The sequence below is a fragment of the Patiria miniata genome, unplaced genomic scaffold (assembly GCF_015706575.1).
Source record: "Patiria miniata isolate m_02_andy unplaced genomic scaffold, ASM1570657v1 HiC_scaffold_26, whole genome shotgun sequence".
Lineage (NCBI taxonomy): Eukaryota > Metazoa > Echinodermata > Asteroidea > Valvatida > Asterinidae > Patiria > Patiria miniata.
The window spans coordinates 887,499-893,533 of NW_024037065.1; positions in this window are offsets into that span (position 1 = coordinate 887,499).

Genomic DNA, 6,035 nt, shown 5'->3' on the forward strand with positions numbered 1-6,035 from the left:
GTCAGTCTGCGCATCCTTGGGGTCTCGTCCGGCAGTATTGCGAGGAAAGACTGGGGCTGCCGTCTCTGGTGGGGCTGACGTCGTGCTGTCCGTGTCCAAGCTCGTGCCAGTATTAACCGTGTCGCTTTGCCCAGGACCAACTGCAGGGAAACTACCAGGAGGTAGACCATCCGAGGCCTGTGGTGCTGCAGCAGCGCTATTAGCTTCACCAGCTTTTGGTGCCCACATTGGCGGCGTCCCCCATCGATTGTCACTACTCGCCATGGATTGACTCCCCGAGTCAGATTCTGAGGTCTGTTGAGTTGGGGCTTCCGAATTTCTGAAGTAGACTTCCCAGGGGCAGTGCTTCAACTCCATACGATGGAGGACCTTTTCTCGGCCATACGAGTTGCGGACCTTGTAGACCGGTTGACCCGCATATGGACACTCCACTACCAAGTAGGGCTCGGGTTCCCAGTAATCTTGTATCTTGGCTCTGCCTCGATGTGATCGATCCCGAACTAGAACATACTCGCCTCGACTGAGTGGGCGTTCAAAGATGTCCTTGTCGTTGTAGGCTTTCCGCACAGCTGCACTCTTGTCTAAGTTGGCGGTGGCCACCTCCCGAGCTTTTTCCATCTGTCTGCAATACTTTTGCACGTACTGGTGTGGGGTTTCGCCGCACACCTGAGGGAGATCCACACCAAGCAAAAGATGTTGAGGGAGGCGTGTCGTCCTTCCAAACATCAGGTAAGCTGGCTCATAACCGGTTGAGGAGTGAGTGGTGTTGTTGTACATTGCGACGAGATGTGGGAGACTGTCTGTCCACCTGGTCTTCTTCGCAGAAGGGAGTGTGACGAGGAGGTTGTGAAGCGTTCTATTGAACCGCTCGCACTGTCCATTCCCTTGGGGATGATAGGGAGTAGTGTGCGAGCGGCCAATACCATACAGATCACAGAGTTCCTTGATCACCTTTGCCTCGAAACATTTGCCATTGTCGGAGTGTATGCGGAGGGGTGCGCCGAACGGAATTATGACATGTTTAACCAAGGCTTTAGCCACCGTCTCAGCTCGCTGATTTCTTGTAGGCACGGCCCAAGAGTACTTGGTGAAGACATCAGTTAGTACAAGGACGTCCTCGTATCCATCAGATGACGGCTCCAATACCGTAAAGTCTATGGCGAGCACTTCCAAAGGAGCTGTGGCTCGTAGTGTCCCCATGGGGGGCCTAGTGTGTCTACTTGGTTGTTTGCTTATGACACACCTCTTGCACCTTTCACACCAGGTCTTCACTGTGGCCTCCATCTTCAGCCAGAAGAAGAGGGGCCTTATTAGCCGCAGGGTGCGCTTGGCACCGAAGTGTCCCCCATCTTCATGGAAACTCCCCAAGACAATACCAACAAGGCTCGCTGGGACAACTAGCCGTTTCCCCGGTGGACCATCAGGGGGTGTCCACCGACGGAAGAGTACCCCATCCTGGACAAAGTATTGTTCCCAGTGTCTTATGAGCTTTTTGACATCGGCGGTTTCCAATCTCCTCTCCTCTGTAGTGGGTTTCTGCCCCCTCCTAAGATACATCATCACCCGACGAAGGGCTAAGTCATCAGACTGCAGTCGTTGCAACTCCTGTGGAGTATAACCAGGCAGGCTGAGGCTCCCGTTACGCTCTGTCAACCGAATCTGGTGGCACAGTACCAGGGGAAGTTCGGTGGCTCCCTCCCCCTTGCCAACAACAGCTGAGACGGCACTTGAAGAAATTTCAACTTCAGGACCCAGGTCACCCTCACTCAGTCCATGGCTGTCCACTGTTTGAAGTCGAGACAGGGCGTCAGCTGCACGGTTATTTTTCCCCGGCCTATACTCCAGCTTGAAATCGAAGGACGACAACTGCTGTACCCATCGGAGCTCCGTTGCACTCAGGTTTGCTGTGTCGAGGTACTTCAGAGGGTTGTGGTCTGTGAGTATGATGGTCTTGTTCCCAGTAACGAAGTCACGGAAAGCCTGACACATGGCCCAGCGGATAGCCAAGAGTTCCAGCTTGAAAGCTGAGTAATTCCTGTCTTGTCGTTCTGCACGCCGCAGAGTCCGTGAAGCATATGCTATCACCGCCTTTGATCCATCAACCTGTTGCTGCGACAACACTGCCCCCAGCCCACAAGTACTGGCATCTGTCTCCACTATGAAAGGGAGCGAGAAATCCGCAAACTTCAGAACTGGGCTTCCGACTAGTTGCTGTTTGAGTGCTTGGAATGCGGCACAGGCTGGCTCATCCAAGGATATATTCTTCTTCCCTGTGCTAGCTTTTCCCTTTGTAGTAGTCCCCTCCAAGTATCGCAGGAGCGGTCCCACAACACTAGAAAATCCCCGCACGAATTTGCGAAAGAATCCTGCGAAACCCAAGAACGAGCGTAGCTGGGTGACAGTGGTAGGTTTTGGCCATCCTTCCACAATGCTTATCTTATCGGGGTCTGGTTTCACACCTTCTCCTGCTGTGACAAGATGACCCAGGTACTTCACCTCCTTCTTGAAAAACCCGCACTTTCGTGGCTTCAGCTTCAGGCCATGCTGCTGTAGGCGAATAAAAACTTGCTCTAGGCGGACCAGATGCTCATCGAAGCTGTCGCTGTACACGATGACATCATCGAGGTAGATTAGAAGACTTGAAAGCGCCTGGTCCCCGAGGCAGCGTTGCATTACCCGTTGAAAAGTGGCAGGACTGTTGCACAACCCGAAGGGGAGTCTTGTATACTCCCACAAACCAAATGGTGTGACGAAGGCTGTTTTTTCCATATCTTTCTCTGCCATGGCTACCTGGTAAAAGCCGGATGTCAGATCAAGCACGCTGAAGTACCTGGAGCCTCCCAAGGCTTGCAGGGACTCATCAATTCGGGGGAGAGGGAAAGAACTCCTGGTCGTCACCGCATTAAGCTTGCGATAATCCACACAAAGGCGTATGGACTGGTCCCTCTTCCTGACCACCACAATAGGGGAGGCCCAGGGGCTATTGCTCTCGCGGATTATGCCTGCATCCAACAACTCCTGGATGTGTTGTCGAACTTCTCTATGTTGTGATGGAGGCAGAGACCGGTAGCGTTGCTTTATTGGTGGCGTGTCTCCAGTAACGATCGTGTGTTTCACCGCACCAGCGTATCCAAGGTCAAAGTCGTGTTGGGAAAACACGCCTGCATACTTCTGAAGTAGGGAGTTGAACCTCGTTTTCTCGTCTGGTGTGAGTCGCTCCCCCAAGTCCAATGCGTCTGGTAATGCAGAGCCCTGTTCACTGCAGTTGGCACTCAGCGAAGAAGACTGCACTTCATGGCCCCTCTGCAGGATCTTTTCCGGCTCATCCTCGCAGGCCTCAGCCTCCTCAATGTGATGTACTGTACCGATGCATGCATGGGGGGCTAATGTAACCTCTTGTTCTGTCTCATTGACTAGGGCAACTGCAAATTTACCCTTTACGACGTGGACAGCTGCGCATTTTAGACCAATGGATGGTGGCAGGTTAGCGGCACTGTCTGGCTCCAGAACGGCATAGTAACTCAACCCATTAGGGCCAGGCTGAGCTGATGCCTGGAAAACTGCAACCTGTCGTGGTGGTACGGCAAGGGTTGTGTCACGAGGCAGATAGGCCCGGCTGATGGGTCCCGCAATTGCTTCAAACTTGACATGCTTTTCTGCTGCCCTCATTGCTTTGTTCCATGTCCCTCCACTGCCCCCACTTGACTGGAGTACCCGTAAGTGTTCATTGGCCATTGGCGCAACCACTGTCGACCAACACTCCGAGAGGAAGTTCATCCCCAGTATTCCCGGGGTGTCGGTGGAGGATTCTCTGGCTTCACGGATCACCAGCACCAATCTGTCTCGGAGGGTCACACCCAAGGCCGTGATGTCAAACCCAACAAAGCCGACGTAGGGGATACTTGCGCCGTTTGCAGACTGGAGGTGAAAACTGGATGGGATGTCTTGGAGTCGGTACCCGTTTGGCTCAAAAAGTGTCCGGTAGCAACTCTCCGTAACAGTGGTCGCCATTGATCCTGTATCAAGCAGGCACTCCAGCGGAGTAGTCCCAAATAGCACAGTAACAGAATAGCAGTTACCTACTGCTCGAGGAGTGAGGGTCTTGGAGCCAGCTGTTGCCCCTCTAGCTGACTGGCTCCTGGCAGCTGAGGGTGGTAGTTTACCGGTAGCTGGACACTAGGCGGGGTAGGCTGTGCAGCAGTCTGTACAGGGTTACCAATCACTTTGTCATCTGGTCTCGTGGGTGCGTATGTCGGTCGGGGGAAACAGGGGCCATATTGTTGGACGGGCCTTGGGCACTCCCTGGCAAAATGCCCCTCACTATCGCAGTTGAAGCAGCGCTGGTGGCGCCCAGCAGGCAGTCGTGGTCTTGGTGGTTGATTAGATCGGTGGAGGGCCTGCAACGACTGCATGACCCCATCCATTTGATGTGCCAGTCTCTGAACAACATCCTCCTTGGCCTGTACAGTGGCCGCCAAAGGTCGGCTATCGGCGACGGCAAAAGGTTGCTCCCTGTCAGCCCTCTTTATGGCCCAGTCCTTCAGGTCACAAAAGGGTATATCTGCACGCCTTTCCAGTAGGTCTCGGGCGGAGATGCGTAGGGCCTCCGATCGCAAGCCATCCACGAATTGACCCCGGATGATGTTATCAGGCTCCTTAAAGAGAGCGGGATCTTTCTTTTGGACACGCAAGAAGATTTTCTGTAAGGCCACCGCAAAGTCCCTCACAGATTCACCACGCTCCTGTCTACGTTATAAAAACCGCCGCTGCAGTTCGCTGGTGTTGAGGGGTTCTCCATACGAAGACTTCAAGTATTGAAGGACCTTGTCCATTTGGGCCCCTGAAACAAATCGTGCCTTGGCCTCGACTCTAGGGCCTGCCTTCAGCGCATCCAGTAAAAACTGTTGCTGTTGGTCCTCCGGCACATTGTAGCGCTTCACAGCATGTTGAATTGCCGTCACAATCTCATCCACAGTGGGCGCCTTTCCGGTTGGGTCCTCCTGGCCACTGAAGGTGGGGATTTTTCGCTCTGGGGCCATAACCACAGTCGACGGGCTTGTAGGCAGTCCAGCCTCGTGTTTCACCTGCTTTACTATCGGCTCGTACACCCCCGTGTCCATCCATCCTCCAGCTGGGGGCATCACCACACCATCAACTACGGCAAGGATGGTGTCTTCCTCAGCACTAGTTTGCAGTAGACCCGTCGCATTCATCCAGTAGCTTTGTAGGGTAGTAAGCGGCAATTTGCCATCGACTAGGCTAACTCGGAGGGGTTTAGCCTCCCCAGGTCCTTTTACCCTGATTGACGCTGCCATCACTTCAACTGTGAGGGCAATCTAGACTGTATAGTCCACCTCCGCCAGGTAGGCAATTCACTCCTTGCTGATGCAGTCAATCCCACTTCTGACACTTGTGGTAAGGGGGTGAGAGGTGACAGCTCCCAATGGGGATAGGGATTGTATGCACAAAGGAAACTGGCTCACGACACTCTTGGGTTCGGCTTGACTGATAATTTATTCTGTGGAGTGGCGGTCGAAGAGCACCGACCGATGACGGAGGCGGGAGATTAGCATCAAAACAGCACATGAGAAAGAAAGGAATAAAAATAAGGGATCATAAGTACATTGTAAGGTGATCTAATGCTGGCACCGGAAAACAATACATTTAATTAAAGGGGGCAATGAACAGGTTATGACGAAAACCCAGCAATGAATCGGAAAATAGTTGGAACTAAAAGAAACAGTTATTTCTTCAAAGTCACCCATGTAAACCTACATAATTTCTCTAATACAAGGGGAGTTCAATAAAGTGCATGTCGAGCTAGAAAATACATGTGTTACTAGTGTCATTTTCATAGCAGACCAGAAAGGGGCAGATAAAAACACATTACTGACAGAACAAAATCCATATTTTTGTACTCATAAATTAGCACAAAGGACAATTTGGTCACACAATGCAAATTCAGAAAGTACCAAATTCTCTAAGGCAAAAATAAGGAAGGCACAAATATAGTTGAGTCCCATGTTCATTACAAA